Source organism: Temnothorax americanus, unplaced genomic scaffold (assembly GCF_048541705.1).
Source record: "Temnothorax americanus isolate GAGA-0224 unplaced genomic scaffold, ASM4854170v1 Scaffold16, whole genome shotgun sequence".
NCBI lineage: Eukaryota > Metazoa > Arthropoda > Insecta > Hymenoptera > Formicidae > Temnothorax > Temnothorax americanus.
The window spans coordinates 2,020,353-2,039,949 of NW_027509297.1; the positions used below are offsets into that span (position 1 = coordinate 2,020,353).

At 31.7% G+C, this 19,597-nt stretch overlaps 1 protein-coding gene across 7 annotated transcripts in view; it reads left to right on the plus strand.

The window, feature by feature from the left end:
* Positions 1-19,597, plus strand: part of LOC143895503 (uncharacterized) — a 257,055-nt gene that overhangs the window by 73,763 nt on the left and 163,695 nt on the right. For all 7 annotated transcript variants that reach the window (XR_013256344.1, XR_013256345.1, XR_013256343.1 and 4 more), the window contains exon 3: positions 7,339-7,416. The gene's annotated coding sequence lies outside the window, so the exon portion shown is untranslated. The remainder of the gene's footprint in view (positions 1-7,338; positions 7,417-19,597) is intronic.

The window sequence follows — 19,597 nt, forward strand, 5'->3', positions numbered from 1 at the left end:
TTTCCGTAGTTATGTGCTTGATAAATTGATGTACCTATATGTTAATACGACATACTCGCACTCCGATGTTTTTTATTATTCGGTGTTGCAAGGCAAAGCTTTTCAAAAAAATGTATGGCAAGAAATAGAAGATGAATTGAAATTACTTGACAAATTGATACTTCAATGATTTAAAACTTACATATCTTTACTAATAAAAGTATCTTTTTTTTAATGTCCATGTTTTTTACCATAAAATGTTTAAAAATTATCTTAAATAAGACAATTTAAATACATGTTAAAATAATGTCTTAAAGACTTTATCAGTCAGATATAAAATATCTTGAAGATGTTATAAAATCCTATTTCTATGACGACTTTATAAGACGTCTCAAGAATTTCAGAACTTTTTAGATCGTCTTTTTAGATATCTTAAGACATCTTAATGTTTTTTTGGGGGTATATTTAATAAATTTGTGAATAAAAAGTAGAAAGACATTAATGTTAAAAAAAATAATGGTATTTAAATTATTACTCTATTGGTTTCTTGTGAATGTGTTACATATGTGTTACATATGCAATCAGGGAATGATGTTATCGGTTTACTCAGTATAATAGTGGTTTACTACGATAGTTTATATATAGCGATATCTCTTCGCACGTGAAATCGGGTAGTACCAATCCCGAATTGCTTGCGGTGATGGGACAGTGGTTTGGTCATCTCCAGATTTGATCTCTGGTGTCTACGTCCCACGAGAGACACGTCAAAGCTGTCGAACATAGATCGGCAAACATGCGGATTTGGGACGTCCACGCATTGTGGTGACGCCAGGAACGGTTCAAAGCCCATGGCTGACCTGGTGACATCCTTGGAATATGCTGTCAATGGCCTTTTGCGATCAACCTAATCGATTGCCTTTGTCGAATCGAACAGACAGAAAGTTAAGGTTAAGGTTACATCAAGTGTAACTTTACTCTCTATATATATAATATATATTAGAACTTTTTTTTATCAGTATAGTAGTTTTATTACAAAACAATTTTTTGGAGATCAAGAACATGCAGACGATGAGTCTTAGAAGATTAACCCTGTTTAACAAACAAAAGATGTTAAGGTCAATTAGTTATGATGAAATCCATTATATCTCTCTGTACTCTTAATCGAATTCGAATATACGTGATATATATTTAAATTGTAACATAAATTTGTAAAATAATTTTACACGTTACAATTTGAATATAATTTATTAATTTTTAAATTAATTTTAATGTCTATCTATGTGTGTATGTAGGTATGCATATGAATGATATGTACATATGAATTTATTATGAAATATATGTATATATGTCAGTATTAAGTGCCAACGAGTTAGTTGCAAAAATCTAAAAAAACATAGCTGCAGAAATAGGGGAGACTGGGGCTGATTGTTACAGGGGTAAAATGATATACATATAGATATAAAAAGCAGGTTCATGAAACCGCTTAAGAAACGCTAGATTGCGATAAACGCATTTTGAAACTAAATAATCATAATCATTATCAGTTCACAATCGTTAGCGTTTCTTAGACGGTTTCATGAATCTACTGTTTATAGCTGTATTATTTTCTCTCTGTAACAACCAGCACGTTGTGATTTACTAAATTGATTTATTTATTGTTATTTTAATCAGCATGTTATAAAAATGCGCACGTTTTTTGTTGGTTTTCTGTTTTAACGTATTGTACCATCTAAATTTTTAAATGACGAAGATCTTTCAATCTATTTTGATATAACTTAATAAAGCGACGCACAAGCGTATCGTAACGTTTTAGTTAGTTTCTTGCGTAATTCGATATTCATTCGACGTGGTCGAGAGGAACTTGAATCGAGCATAAACGGAATCTCAGAGGTATCGTTGCTCTACAAACTGTCAAGCATATCACATGGATATCATTAAATATTAGATTCGAAACATTTATGAGTTCGGTGAAGCTTTCGCGAACGAAAGTCGCAACCGCAGCACACTTTCTGCGCAATTGTATATATATTTTTAGAATTATATAATTTTTTTTTTTAATTATTGATTTATTTTGATAAGCAATAATATAAATGATATGATATTCACAATTAATATATTCACGTTTGTGATGTTTTTTTTTTCAAGAACAGCTCACGCTCACACGGCTCTGTTCTTTTTTAAATTTATTTTAAATAATATAGATAAATAATTTTTGAAAGAAGCGGGACATTTAACTAATTATTCTTTGTCGTTATCTTTAGTTTCTTTCCGCACTATTAAGAATGTTATTATATTTTATTGCAAGCTCATCGTACGTTGGAAACGGGAAAGTTCGCAAACTAGATCGATTCATTGTTAAAAATACGCACGTACGATGGCGATAATTCGATTAGTTACTCTAACTTTAGTAATTCGAACAATATTACTCCACAAGCATTTTCGTTTTCTCATTTATAGTAAAGCCGATTTTCGACAGAAGTGCTCTTGACGGTGGAACGCCCAGCTCTTACGCGGTTAAAGTGCTCTAAGATGGAGTGCTCGTTAAACAAAACGAAACAACGAAGCATCGATCGACTTCCCTCGAATCTATGTTTTTACTTGATTTTTTAACAGTTTTTCGGATAAAGATTGTTTTTCAACAAACATCCCGTCTTTCTATTAAGTTGTCACATTATTCTGATAGCACTTTCGAGTTTGTTAAACACATATAAACAGTGATATAATCTCAACACCTTCCTCCGCCGACGTCACACCGCATCGATCGAGTTTAAGCTCCAGTAACATCACTGCGAATTTATCGAGCAGCGAATTGACGAAACGATTCGCATGCTAGGTCGTTTTTTCTTGACAAGTCATGAGATTGAGCGATCAGAGGAAATGGAGGCATCAGTCGTTCGTGCGCGTCGCGAATATCACCACCGGGACATTGTATTTGGATATAGAAATAAAAATCACCGCTTTATAATGTCCACCCGCATAACCCGCATAATCTCTCTTTCGGTTTACAAACGTTATTTCGCGAACGAAATATCGTCCTTTTTCGCGTTTTCCAATGTCTTGCCGGGCGCCAAGAGATATACGAAAGCCATTTGTCGGCGTCGATGTGTGCGTGTACGTGTGTATACGTGTCTAACGTGTGCACACGTGCGCACATATCTACCGATTTCACGAACGGAGTTCTTGTATAACTCCGGCCGGAACTTTAATAGAAATTCTCGTATAGAAACGATCGATCGAGCAGTCCTCCGTTACCGTTTGAGAAGTAACTCCAGTTTTCAATTATTACAAACGTCATCGGATTGGGTTTCAATTATTGTAAACGTCAGTGTTTCCGTTGAAGCGCGCACGATTCACGGTATCGTGTGTTGCAACATAATAAAGCTGTGGAAAAAGAGAGAATATTATTTTAACTTAAATTTTAACAGAAAGACATCTTACATTTTATATTTAATTAGTTTTTTCTTGATGTTTTATGTAGTCCATAAAATTATTTTACTCTAATATTAATATTACGTCGGAATGCAAAACATCATTTGTCTCTATCTATATCATGAGAATCTGTGAGATAATAAAACTGGCGGGACTCTATACATATATTATCGCTGTAACGCCACCCATCTTTACGAACTGATGATTATCATTATTAACGCAGTTTATCGGTAGGTAATCTGTCCTATGTGTGGGAGCTATTTCCTTCTCTCTTCCTTTGTATCTATCCCTTTTTCTGGCCTCCGCTGACTAGCTGCTCTACCACCGCCAACGAGTGAGCGGCGAGAAATATTATCGGCGACGCCCGTTAAATATCGAGCCCGTTAAAACGCCACTCATCCCGGATAAACGCTCGACGCCAGAGCGACAATAAATCCGCGGCCCACCGCGGCTTGCATGCTATTGAATATCGCGCGAGCTAGGATTTCGTGAGAACTCCTGATGTTGTCGGGCCGCGGATTTTGGCGCGGCGCTTTTGCTCGTTATATGCCGCAATTAATTTATGATAAGCAGTAGCGACGATTAATAGCCGCCGCACTTTCGAGAACAGGCAGTAATTACTTCCACGCGGCAGCTACCGGTGGATAACTCAGTAACGAGGCTAACATAAATGTGCGATGTGCAAATTGCGACCTTCCTCTCCTTGAAATATGAAAAGAAATAATCTGAAAATTTACTAGGTATACATACACTATAAATAGGCTGTACGTTTATTTTATAAGTTGTATAATTACACATCTTTGTTTATTGAAATTGTATAATTGAAAAAGTCATGTGAGTTACAAAAGATAAATAAGATTTATAATAATCTATTTTTCTATAATTATTTTTAATTAGTACATTCTCGTCTTTTTAAACAAAGCTTTTTAAATTTCTCCTCTTTAACGTTTTAACGCATTCATGATTTTTTATAGTTTAATTTAACTTTCTATACTCTTTTCATTATTTTAAATAAAGATTTTCAGCACGCATAGTATCGAGATAAGACATTCGGAAAATTCACGCAGAATATGTAGATAGTCTTCTTCATTAATTTCTAGCTGATTTTAGTGACAGATTTATCAAAAAGTAAATAGGAAAAAATGTTAGAAAATTTTGTCGATTTGTGAATTCTCTAATCCATAGTGAATTTGATGGGTGAAGAATTTATTATTACATTGCGTGACAGGCCATAAATCTTCATCAATCTTTCGAAATACGGAAATATTTAATGGAATTGGAGAAACATATTTGGAGTGGAATTGGGATACATATTGCACGGACGGCGTAATAATTGATTTTTCTGAAATCAAAACGGGAAATTTTCTTGCGCGTTATTTACTGTTCTTGCCTATTTTAAAATTTATAACTCTCTTTATACAGTATTATACCGACCATAAAAGAGTTAAGTATCTTACGGGGAATATCTGGATGCACCATTATACACCGCGCGGATTATGATTACCGCGTAACGATAGTGTATTGTACCTCTTAATTAATTTATATGCATAGTATGCATATATAAATGTAGGATACATATATGTATATACTTCATATGTTATGTCAAGAGCAATAATTTGGTGAATTATAAACAGAGTATATACGATTTGAATTGTTAAAGGATTCCAATCGTTAAAGGATTTTAATTTTACGCCAATTTATTATATTATTTTTGTTTTTTTATTCGCTGAAAAAATGTGATCAAAGTATGGTGGAAATAGAAAAAAATAAAGTTTTATGCACAAATTGATTTTTATAATTGTATAGCTTAATTTACTCTGACGGAAATAGTCATATAAAGATTTTTCTCGTGATATTTAATTAAAGCATAAATCTGCACGTATAAAAAAAGTTAATTGTAAATATTTTGAGAGAAAGAGAGAGAGAAAATAACGAAAATAATTAGAGACTTTTAAAATATAATACATATAGAATGTAGAAGTGTTTCTGTGATATTTTTCTTTAAGACAGTTGTAAGGAAATGCAGAAAAAAAGTAAAAAGGTTTTTAAACTTTTCTCGCGGTTACATTGATAATGAACGATGCTGGTTTCTCGTGGCAGTTCGCAGTGCTCTTCAATTAGGACAAGCTCACTTCACCTTTTTCATTTTACGTGTCATCTTCCGTAATTAATGAGACTAAGAATAATGTGCAACCTTATATTATTATTAGTTACACTTATAATAAAATCTTTGAGTCACATTTATAATAAAATGAGAGAGTTAATGCTAATAATAATTCTACCAAAAATAGTTGTCTACAGACTATTAGTTATTTTTGTTAGAAGCTGTGTGTTAGAAAATTACAATATATCTGCTTAGTATACGATAACAGATAACGATAACAGATAACAGATTATTGCAAGTTATTTATTATTTTGCAAATATATATATTGCAAATATTTGCTCAAAATGTTTTGTGTATTTTCCTCTAAAATCATCTAAAATTTTATAATTTAAGTTTATATTTCATTCATCATTTATGGCGGTGTAACGTTTATTTTTTATTCACAAATGTGCTAATTAATCGGCTGCTGTTTACCAAACAAAAGAATAAATAATTTCGCTTGTTGTGCATAATAAATGTACTCCTTTTTGTCATCCATGAAAACCATTTCTATGTCCATGAAATTGTCCTTTCAGGTAATTCATAGATAGCGTGCGCGCGAATCTTACCTGATAGACGTGGTGGAGATAATACTGTTTCTTGCTTTTCACGGAACATATTTGGCGATAGATAAACCAGCTCTATTTCTTTATATACATATATGTAAGGGCTTCAATTAAAACCAGCACGAGATACCGCGATTCATTGTATCTCGCATATCCGGTGTGAAATTGTAGCGGTCGCGCCGTTAGCCAATGAGTCTGGATAATAATCTAGATTCCTGTAGTGTGGTACAGCTTTATACACACCTATTACACATTTACGTTCCTTTTATGAGTATATAACGCGATGTGTGGAGAAGGGTCGACTTCTATACCTATACGTCTCACTTCACAATTGAGATTTTATCGATGCATTAAAGCGTAAGGATTTCTAGTTAAATCTCACGCAGGATGATAAATTAGAATGGTTTCTTTCTTTATTATTCTACACTTTCAGAGTACATAGTCTGTTTTGATTTATTCATCTTTTGTAGTTTATCTCTCTCCATATTTGTTAAAATATTTATATTATTTTTAATGACTCCATTAAATGATACATTATCATTTTGAAAATACATTTGAAAATCTCATGGATAATGATATTCTAAAAAACACATTTTAATTATATGTTTTTTAGAATATCATTATAATTATGTGTTCGCGTATAACTTGAAGTGACGTAGAGCTAACGATATAATCTCACATTTAAAAATAAAGTATTTTTAACATAACTATACGTCACAATAGAATAGGGTAAACTCGGTGTTTATTCGATGTTTCATGGCGAGCTAGATTGAAAGAACATAGGTTGGCCATCTTTCCTCTATGGTCATCTTACTCGAGTTTACTCTATATGCCACTATAGATGGTAAAATGTGGAGCTTCCGTGATTTCATATAATAAATAAGAAAGTTCTTAAATTGGTTAAAGTGTCAATATGAAACATGTCAGTGATCTAATACTATCCGGGTATATTAATATTAGGGGATCGTGTATGATGCTTAGTTATAAATATTGACTTCTTATGCGATACGTCAAGAACTCTATAATTGAGATTTTATCGACGTGCTAAACGGCGCCAACTTTTGGCGCAACACGTGCCAAAGTTTGCACGGTGCAGCAGGCAAACCACAATGGCCTTCTAATCGAACAATGATCAAACGATGTATCTAACAGTCGTGATCACAAATTAATGTCTTAATATACGCAGGTATAATATTTCCCTATCAATGTTCATGTTGCAGATAAAGCAACCGCGTCAATTTCTGTGCCAAGGAACGCGATGACTGCCAGAAATTCTTGGAGACAACGGTGTCCAGTTGGTGAGTTGCTTTGCACCTTACAATTAGTGCGTATATTTTAAATTGCGATTCTGACATTGTGTATAGAAATCCTTGCGACAAATAGATTTTTAAATAATTTTTTACCGATAAATAGATTTTGTTTATCGATTTACGTTAAATATTTAATATTTTTCGTTTATCGCTTTATTCTACGATTTGAATCGAGCATTTTTCTGGAGACAGAGTACAGATACAGATAGTGAATAATTTTACATATAAAGTTAGTATATGAAATAGCAGATTAAATATTATTCTTTTGTGAGAAGTTCTTGCGAAGTTTTTACGGTGCAAAACCGGGAAAAAGCGCGGCGAAACTGCGATTAATTTCCACTAACGCGTTCGATGAAAATCCTGTCGATACTTGCGGGATTTCTCGTGCTGCGAAAACGGCAGTGCATCTTTATCCTGCCGTTGCGCGGCACGCATTAGCAAGTTTTTCGACGATGTGGCGGCGCGATAAATCATAGTCGGGACTCCAGATGAGAGACGACGGATGAAAAATGATGTTCCGGCAAACGAACGCGTTACCGTGGTCAGAGCAACTCGGGAATCGTGCTCCGGCTAAAGACTTGTGCGCACAAAAGCGAACAGAGTACTGCTTCCAATCGTCATATGAATCTATTTTCATTTTCTCAGATTTTTATTTTATCTAAAAAGAAATAATTAATTATTTTTAAAAGAAGATAGATATTGAAGATATTTTAGAAAAATGCCTACAAAAAAGTATATAATAGATAATTTATCTAATACTATTGCGATATCTCTCACATGTGCCGTGAAATCGATATGGTAACTGACAGCGGTTGATTGGCAGTAAATGTATGAGCCTAAGCCGCCTAGAGCTTCGAGATTTGAACGCTACAGATTGCGCGTTCGCAATCTACATTGCATGCGCTCGAGATATTAACGCGGTATTTAGTCATGAAGGATTCGCATCAAACTATAGTATATTCTCATACGTATTAATTAAAATTTATCGTAACTGTTTATATGTATATAAAACCAATGTCTTAGAAATTATATTGATTTTTTATATGAGAGAAGAAGAAAAAGACAGAGAATATGTGTATATTATATAATACCTACACATATATTTATATCCATTATTTTAAAAAAGGTTTCTTTAAAAAATTTTTTCTCTTACTCTCTTTTCTCTAATAAGATTTTTATTCAAGATGACTGTTTACATACATACATATATGACAAATATTAATTGGAATCAAATATTTTAAATTAGCTTTGAAAGGATGTTCTGAATAATATTTTTTTATTTTAATGTAATTTCAAGTGTGTTTAATTTTGTTCCAAAATTACAGTATATAGGTCGATCGTTTTTATATAAATATTGAAGTCCCGCGATATAAAAAGCACTGAATGTTAGATACGACATGTCTCACATAAAGAGTGGTATAATTCAAATTTCATTATCGAAATTATTCTCGTTTGTTATAATTAAACATTTTCCGTGATTTTTGAGTATGTATTGTTATTATACGCATGATTTTGCATTAAAATTTAAAAACATGCGTATAATAACGTCACACACACTCTAATAGCCCGCAGAAATAAGATATTGAGAATAAAACAAGAAATAAATCTACTTGGAAAACAGTTCGCTGAACTTATCTCTTATGAAGCGTGCTTCTCGTGTGTTAGTCAATATTTGAGAAATATGTGTGTTTTGTGATATTTATAATCGACAGTTTGAAACGAGTGATTATTTTAATATACTTTTACGGAAAGAACGGTTTTGCTGAAGTATCTAAAAATTTAGCTAGATACAGATCTGAAAATAATTTTGTTGCATCAACAAAATAATTATAGTAGGTCGCTGAAGTATGATAACGCTGTAAAAAATGTTGACATTTTATAGCAATTAGCTTGAATGTTCTACATAATTATTTTGATGGTCCAACAAAATTATTTTCAGATCTGTGTGTATCTAGCTAAATTTTTAAATATTTCAGCAAAACCGTTCTTTCCGTGATTGATATCGAAATAATTATCTTCCACTAACCACTGTAAAAATAGAAAATATTATACGTGTTTTCATCTCTCTCATATTCTAATTTCCCTTTCTTAAATTATTTTATTACAAAAATGAAAGATTTAATTCAATCAAATTACATAAAAAAGTTATTTAGTGTATATTATATTATAGTTTATATTATAATAAATATATTTTTCTAAGAGATAAAATGATTGTTTTTGATATGTTTATAAATATCATATGTTTATATATGTATATTTATAGATATTTTTGTAATTTTTTACATAATTTAATAACTCTATAAGTTAAATTTATCCGATTAATGTAATCTAAAATATAAAGTAAAAAAAAAATGGTTAAAATAACTTTATTTAGAAAGATATTGTTTTTATTGGATACGTGAAATGATTACTAACACTACAATATATGTACTTAATGACATATAAGAATGAATGCTTATAAATATACTTGAGTCTGGTTTAGACATATTTAAAACATAAGCTGCTCTGTGTGAGAACATGAAGTGCAGCCGAGATTTGAATTTAAGCTCCGCTAGGGATTTTGAAAAGGGGGAAGTGCAAAAGAGGATGTGCGAGTAGGCCTTGAAGTTTTAAAAGGGTTTATGTGAACTTACGAAAGCCTTTCTGGAGGAAGTTCTACCGTCCTCGAATATCTGCTTTGCGTGAACTGCATTCTTATTCATAAAAGTGAAATATTGTAAAAAATCGGAATTTTTCGACATTATTCGCCTCTTTCGTAGGCATGGGAAAAGAAGATCGGAAAAAGAGAATTTTCAATCATGGGCGAAATTTCATATGGAGCATAGGTATCGGATTCAGCTTCGCTGTTTGCAGATTTTTAAAGAACAATGAATATTTTAGCATATATGTTTTAAAGGATATAAAAATGAAGTAAATGCTTTCAGTGAATATTAATATTATTTATTGAATATAATATATGTTAATTTAATAGTATTATTGTTAAATAACGTTTACACACACACACACACACACACACACACACACACACACACATACACACGTACACACACATCAAACATGATGAAAAATGTAATTTTTATTCTTCTGCTATCTATTTGTTATATTTTTGCAATGAATTAAATCTGAATTAAACTTTAAGAAAAAATTAATATAAGTTTCAATTGTTACATAAAATCTTATTTTAACAATTAGAATTAAATAAACAGGTTTGTTTGTTGACATTTTTTATCTTTAATTAAATTTAAATATTAGTGATTGTTATCAGTAATAATTATATAAACTTAACTACATTTCTGATAATCAAAGAATATCTGCGGTTTTATCACTAATTTTATGCCATTTAATAATAGTACGAAAAAAGAGAAAGTGGAATTTCTAACAGATCAGATAAAATTTATTGATGATGCGAAGAGAAATCGAAATTGAAGGTGAGGGAGGGACAAATGAAACGGATCGGAATAATGAGGAATAATCATTAAAGGTTCTATTGAAAAGTCCTATTATCAACGCGAGACTAGTCCTGTGAGAGTACCTACTTCCTTTAACAGGAACTCCTCCCACGAACGTCGTGCACGTAATTGCCGACCAAGGAAGCAGAAGCTGAGCTTCGAGGTCGCTAATTCGTTAATAGTCCAAAAAATGGCAGGAATGATGGTTCGGATAAGAGACAGAAGTATTTTTTACTTCTAATTAGAGACGACTGAGAAAGATGATTCTAAAAATTAGTTTCTTTATTTAAATTTTGTTATTATATTTTTATATTTTGAATATACCTATATATGTAAAAATATGGGACATTTTTAATAAACTATGGTAAGTTAAACTCTAATTAAATTTGTATAAATTAAAAACAATTTTTTTCCAAATGTTTTACAAACGTGTGGCTATATATATTATAATACTTATTTTTAATTAATACAGAAATTTGGTGGTTTGTAATGAATACTGATTTAGTTTAATTTATCAGATTTTATATTAAAAATGTTTTATCAGCTGCATTTGATTATGGTAGCTAGGAGATGGAACACACACATTTTTAATAAATTTTAATAAATTAAATTAAACTTTATCATGCAGTATTCATTCCCATACATACATGTAGATTAAGAAGTTTTGTAATTTTTTTTTAAATATCTATAAACTTACTTTTTAACGACTGCATTGTACAATGCATTGTATAATGCTGTTTTTTGCCGTACTTATAGAATTAAAAAGAATATAACGAGAAAAATACTTTTTAGAAATGAACGTTCGCGGTTTCTAAGCGTTTGCATATGCTGATTTATGTCTGCGCATATCGTGTGGCTTTCCATAAATTAAGATTATCCGCTTGGCTTAATTTTACGTATTGTATCTAGGACTTAGGACACATTCTTGTGCACTAGGATATCGTCCTCTCGAGAGAAAGGATCCGCCTTTTCCACGTTTGCTCATGAGTGGACTTAATTCACTGCTCGCTCATGCCGAAATAGCCTCCATCTCCGTGTCACGCCTTTTTGTAATTAACATTGAAGATCTGCTTGTGTGTGTGTGTGTGTGTTTTGTTCTTGCATCTAACACGCACCTAACTTTATCTACGTTTAATCTCTTACATTGTATAATTAAGATTTAGTCTCAAATATTCAGTTCTATAGGAGCATCGGCATTCAATTTTTAATAAAAAAATATCACAGTATTACGTAATTAAAATTAACAATAATAATAGTTTTATAGAAGATTATCCTTACAGTGAAATATTAGCCGTAAATTTTCGTATAATTTTTTATTCCTTTTATGTTGGTGAATGTTCAGCCAAATATGGAGGAAATTAAAATATTTCTGTAACTTATACAATAGGTATATATATAAAAATTATCTTGTGTATGAAAGAAAAGCGCTAATTAAGCTTAAAATTCAATTTAGATGTAGTAAAACTATTCTTGTTTTGCGGGCTTACACATTCGTTGAATTTTCCTCTTTAATGCTGAGCGGTTCCTCCCTATTCACTTTCTCTCTGCCGTTTATTAGGTGCAAATTCTCTTTTGCAACTCCGCGAAGTAATTCTACCAGAAGTTTTCCTCTTTTTCGTGCACGCGTATCCGCACAAGAAGATTCGCGTAACACGCGATTTAATCAAAATTTTTCTAATTTCTATCTTATTCTCTAATTTTTATTTGATATAATTATCACATTTTTATATAAATTTTTCCTATAATAAATGTAAGTAAAATTGAATCTTTTATAAAATAATTGAATGTTTAGCCATTGTTAAGTAATAAACAGTTGTTAAATATATAGTTAATTATATATGACAAATATTATTATTATAAAAGTTGGTTTTGAGAGATTTTACTGTATTTGCTATATAAATATTTTGCATAAATATATAAAAAATGAATACAATATTTGCAATATTAATTTCACAAAGCATTAATTCATGATTTCCCGTTACTTAGTAGTTTCGCTATACTTAGATTAAATAGTTAGATATCTACTTGAACTGCTCATGGTTAATTTCGGGTACAAAGGAGACGTATTTTCTCAGACATATTGCATGCGTTAGAAGCTTCCTGCATCAGTTGAAACATATACATGCATCTGTATATACATACGCATGCGTGCACGCTGTTGCAATCTGTGTGGCAACGTATTCGACACGCAAGCATCATTAAATACTTTAGATTAATACTTCTTTTTGTACTAATTTCGCATATGCTAATATGTTTTTCATAGAATTATACTGGGACTTGAAATTTGTGATACCAATTTTGTTGTTATATTATATCGTAATTCGTAATCTGCATAATGTACAGTGATAATAAAATTCAGATATTTTATATAAATTTTAATTATTATACAATAAACTTGTGATAGTTATATCGCTTTAACATTAAAGATCAAACAATAAGATTAATTAAAGCGAATTAAAATTTTAATTTATGATTAATTTTTGATGCGTTACATATCGCATGTTCTTAAATAAAACATTGCAATTATGTCATAGTAGCGTGATACTGACAATACAATAATATATTCATATATGTATGCATGCATATAAAAATACATTAATATTAGGTGTGCAAATTAATTTGGTGCCTTTTTTAAAGAAATTGAACGTTTATTTACAGAAAAATGAGATTGATACATTTTAATCCTCGAAAATATTTGCCATTATTTTTGATGATTTTGCATTATCTTTCGGGCAACTGACAATTCCTGTTTTGAAAAAAAGATGGCAGATTTGAGTCGATAAAGTCGTCAATGCTTTTTCAGACCTCTTCCACTGTTTTGAAGCGCGTATCAATCAGGTGATGTTGGAGCGACCGGAACAGGTGGTAATCCGACGGGGCTAGGTCCGGTGAATACGCCGCGTGAATATATAAGAGCGAACTTTTCAGTCCAAGGAACAAATAACGTTTTTTGTCCTTTTCGCGACATATGTGGCCGAGCGTTGTCATGCTGCAGAATGACTCGCTTAGTTCTGAAACTCTGATATCACTTTTTGTACATTTTAGGGATTACAGCACCTTTACTCAGAGCAGAACAAATTATTTTCGCGGCTTTAGAAACTTTTTTTTTTTTTTTAATTAAAATGCAGTGTTTTAAATGTCGCTTTTCGGATGCCAACGTGTTCATTTCTATTTTATGAAGTTTTGTCATCTGTTTCGCTAAGATATATAGTGTTCTTTTTTTAATGTTAAGATTGGCACTTTAAAATCTCAAAATGACGGAAAAAATTTCAAATTTAAAACAAAGTTATAATTGATTTAATTTTAATGTAACGCCGAATTAATTTGCACATCAAATAAATTTCTACCAAATATATAACATTCGTATATTAAAGTACAGATCTTTCTAATTTTGTTAGCTGAAATAGATTTTTAAAGAATAATAAAGTCGATAAGGGGTGAATTTATTTAATTTTATATTGTGCACTCTTTCGTCGCCGCAAGTATAATTGCAGTCATGCGAGTTGCATGCGTCACAATGCGCGGCTGCATTCTGTAAAGATGTTTCAGCTAGCACAAAGCTGATTGCAGCTATTACCCTGACAAAGGGTGTACGCGGTCTCGTAGTTCCTTTGGCGAACTCTACGTGGAGCCCAAAACAATGCATCGTCTTGTGCATAGAAGCACATTCGACAGACGTTGCAGGACGGCGGAAAGCACGTCTTAATACTGTCATGTTATGGAACAAGGAATAATGCATGAATGTACTAACTTGACTATCGTATCAAATATCGTATCAGGTATTGTATCGTGTGTACATTAATTAGTCAGTTTATTTATGTGTAATACAAGAATGAAACGGGAGAATTGTGTTATCTTCGATATCACAATTCTCCTTAATACGACAGTATTTTACAACATAAATAACAAATATGTGTATTACATCTCTACACGTATCTAAATTGTGCAAAATAATGTTAAATTTATTCTTTGCAATCAATATTTTTTAGTGCTTTTTTCAACAAACAATTTTTTTTATTTTAGCATGTATGAAATATATTTTGAAACTTTGATATATCTCTTTGATATATAGACAGTAAAGGGGGCATCTTGAAGTGTAGATCAAAAGTGTTAGTGCCTACTCCACTTGATATTGGCATGTTCGCAGCTATTAGCTCGACAGAGCGGTGGCTTGCATCACTTCGCGGCTGAGATTTGCAGCCGCAAGTGCACTCAACAGCCGTGCAGCGCACGAATGTATCCGATTAGATTCGCGCATTACATTCCTGGCTTCATTTTCAGAGAGGCTTCGTTTGCCAACTCACACTCGGTTTCTTAAATTCATGAACAACGTAATCGTTTCACCAACGCGCTCGCTGCCGAAATCCGGCTTCGTCTTCCGCCGTCATGACTTATCTGCTGCGAAACACTCGCCTCTGGGCAGTGACTAAAGCCGTGGTTTATGTATAGTCGAACGCGTAACACATAATGCTGCTTTCCGAACTAATCTTTGCCGGTCGAGAAACACGGCGATAACTGTTTCTCAGAAAAGTAGCATTTTTTTGCAGTTTTTCCGTGAGATTACTTTAATATAAAGACGAAATTTTCGAGTAAATTAGTTTTTAGAAATATTGTGTCCCTTTGATTCGCGTATTATTTATACGTTTCTTAGGCAAACTTTGTGTTTTTATATTATGCATCATATGGTAATCTAGCAGAGTGAACATACTGAGATTCTTTTACACTTTAATGGATAAAAATGTGAAAAATTCTGACGTTTAATTTTTATCAAAATAAAGGATTTATTATTCTGAAATCCAACGATATAGGTGAGGACTAGAGCACTTTTATGGAAATATTTTGGATATTGAGTATAAGTAGAATATCGTAGATGGAAAGAATATATTGACGCAGTCAGTGTTTCACGTTCGAGGCACGCGCGCTATATAGTATCTGCATCCGCTGCAAGATAGTAAATTCGATTTTTGCTAGCAGCTTTCTGATAAATAACGACGATACGGTGTCTTCGGACATTCGGCAATTTGGGCTAATGCCAGCTTGCATTTCGTACTCCGGCGAGCTCATCGCGTGTTGAAGTATTCGAATCATAAATCTCGCAGGTGACCCTCCATGCCTATAATATCTTCTTTACGTTTTCGGCGTTGAGGTGACTCACGCCGAAGGGTATACCGCCCTCAGCTCGAAGCCGGAAAGCTGCGGAAATAATTACCTGTCGACTTTTAGCATACAACACGCCTGAATAAAACATTTGCCGGATGAAATATCGTCGTTGTTGCTCGCCGCCATGCCGCGAGCGCACAGTTTACACCGCCTTGCATGTTATCTTACTTTGTCCTACTTTTCACTCCGCCGAATATACGAGTAAAATCGAAATTTGATTCGGTGTACCGGAAGAGAACCTAGTAGTGGTTACTAGACGACTAAATTAACAGAGTTCCTTAGCTGTTGCTTGGCTGTCTCATAAAGTTTTAAAGAGCATAACTGTCACTAATTAATGAGATTTGCAGTTCGAGAGGAAAAAGTCCGTTAGGAGTCAAGAATGTCCAAATTAATTGCATTTGATTAATAACGTTCGGAAAGAGAAATCTAATTAGAGTTACCTTTTTACAATAAGATTTACGATAATATCTTTTTACCGCAATAATAAAAATATCAGAGTAAATAGAAAATTTTATTAAACAATTAGTTTCAATTCATTATTTTCTGAGAGAGAATTTGACAGTACAGTGACAATACATTTTTAATTTTTGTAATTAATTATAATTTTATATTAAGAAAAATTGAGATATACATAATGTGTAGAATATATATTTTGAAAACAAAATTACACTTAAGTTTTTCGTTTTTATTTTAAGTTATTTCATCAAATCTACAAAAAAAGTTAAAAGTTTAATAAAATGAAAGGATAGTTGATTGATAATATTAATTAATAATACTAATTTAATTGAAAGAGATTAAGAGCATATATTATGATTCGCAAATATAAATATATATATATATGGTATATGGCGTGGCTTATAGAGAGAAAGTAGTTGCGGGTGAATGGTTATGATATTAATTATATGTAGGATCACAGCAACATATTAATGACTTATTGCTTCCTCATAGAGAAAGCTTTGTTTTCGTAAAAAAAATTTTTTTTTTGTTTTTTTGAATGTGTTTAGAATGTTCTAAAACGTCGAAAAATTGCAGTTTTAAAAAATGTCTGTATGTATGTATGTATGTATGTATGTATGTATGTATGTATGTATGTATGTATATGCCAAATTTACCGAAATTTCTATAACTCCAGAACTAATCAACTAAATCTTAACGAATTATATATGAAATACGGGTAGAAAAAACTGAAGAATATAATACAATTTATAAAAAATTGCTAATAATCAAGGGGTTCTTTTTTAATAAAATTTTGAATTTGCAGAAATGTTTGTTTATGCTTTAGTTTCCGCAAATTTGGAGATATCAATCTATTTCTAATTTTATTATATTTTTCAGTCTTTTCTACCCTCATATATATTTCATATATAATTCGTTAAGATTTGGTTGATTAGTTCTGGAGTTATAAAAATTTCGGTAAATTTGCTTTAACTTCCGCAAATATTGAGAAATTGCACATTGCTTCTTTATAGTTTTTAAGTGTGCAAGTAGAACCCTTTACTCACAAAGCTTCTTCTATGAGAAAGCCAAAAAAATAAATACTAATAATTATACATTAAATAAAATAAAAGCTTCCTCAAGAAGCTTTATAAGCGAAATAAAATAGGAGCAATGGTAGCGAGCTGTAATAATGAGGAAGCAATGTGCAAGTTTGTAATTTGCACCCTTTTAAATATATTTTTGTTTAGAATTGAAGATAATTTGAATTTAATACTATTCGCTGTACTGTCGAATTCTCTCTCTCATAAAATAATTAATTGAAACTAATTGCTTAATAAAAACAGATTTTTGGAGATATTTGCATAACGAAGTATAATGTAAAATCTTATTGCTCGTAATAGTTTAATTCAAATCACAATATAAAGCAAAATTTAATATTTAAATGATCATAGTATCCGACGAATTGATTTTACGTTTACTATATACGTTTTGATGAATTTTCTCGTTGAATGGTAAGAACTCTTCGTAAAAGTTTTATCGTAATTTACTCGATCAAATCACGCTAAGGAATACAGAACATGTGTCACCAGACAAGAAATTTCTGCGCTATGCACACGTGTCTGTCGCGGACACTGGTGTCTCGTGCAATAATGGAGAAACGATTTCGTGCTGCCTGTGCTTCTGGCATCTGGCATCGTCATTGTGTCTTCCTTGCAAGGTCGGCCATCATGTTAACGCTCTCATTACAAAAGAATAGTTTATTACAAGGAAGTAAAAAATTATTTTAAAGGCAAACATGCTTTTCAAAAAATTAATTAAAGGAATATGAAAAAGGAAAAGATAAAATTTATTAAATGGATTAATGGAACAAAAGAACGTTTTTATTATAATATATTTCTATATTTCTATTTTGTAATAAATAAAAAGCAGAAACATACTAGATGTTTTCTGTGAAATAAATTGAAGATTGTACACACATCACTGCAAATCCAAGTGTGTTATTTTAGCCAAAGCTCTGCTTCCACATTTCTTGCCGTTTTAAATCACGTCATTTAATATGATTGAACGTATTAACTTTTAATTTAATACGATTAAACATGTTAAATGATGTGATTTAACATGCAAGTAACATGTAAAAAGAGCTTTAGTGTATCATTTTTAAACATTATACGATAATAAAATTACAATATCTTACGCATTTCTATAAAGACCTAAAAGCGAAAAAGAAAAAATGTCTTTAAATAATTATTTTTATGTAAGTCCTAAATACTTTTAGTACCAAAAATATATTCCAAGAAATTGTTAGGATTTTTTTGCAAATATCTCGTAATCATCTATATAATAGATCAAACATCTGACGAAAGATTATAAAAATAATATATTGGACTTAAAGATATTAAAGATAATATTATTAAGGTTAAATGTTTAAAATTCTAGGTCATTAGATTGATTTTTTATTTGGATGAGGGATATTATTCATCCAACTTTTGTTCCGTTTTCGGCACTTTTGTAGATATACAAACAAGTCACCTTTTGTCTGCACGTTACATTTCATAAGACAGGACGAACCTCTTCGGCTATATTTGGTCGATCCATCGTATGCCGAAAGCAAGGAGAGCTCCTAAAACGATCCATTTTACAAAGCTTGACAGAGGAGTTCTTCCATACTGGATGTCGTGAAAAGCGAAGAGAGAGTGATATATAAACAAAGGAAAACCGCGCATAGCGTATCGAAAAATAACTCGGCGTCTGGAAAATTTTTCCGAGAAAGTTTGCTCTGTGCAAGTCTAAGTGGAATGTAATAAAAGAAAATGCTTCTTTTTTAAGAATTAAAGTTTATACGTGAAGATGTACACGTGGAATGTAAAGTTTTCAAAATCTTTAAGTGGTCTCTAAGAGTATATTTCAGTAAAAATCGATGATTTCTCTCATACACGAGAATGTTGTGAGATTTAGAGAATTAGGCAGGTTTTGCGCTTGAACGAATTTCTGAGATATTCGAGCGAGAGTATGACGCAAGAGCAAGAATGCTCTTCTATATTACGGTATAGAAAAGATCTATAAATAGACTTATGTACCATGCTTTCTTCTCGAGAAAGATCAAAGCCGCGAAGTGGCACTCG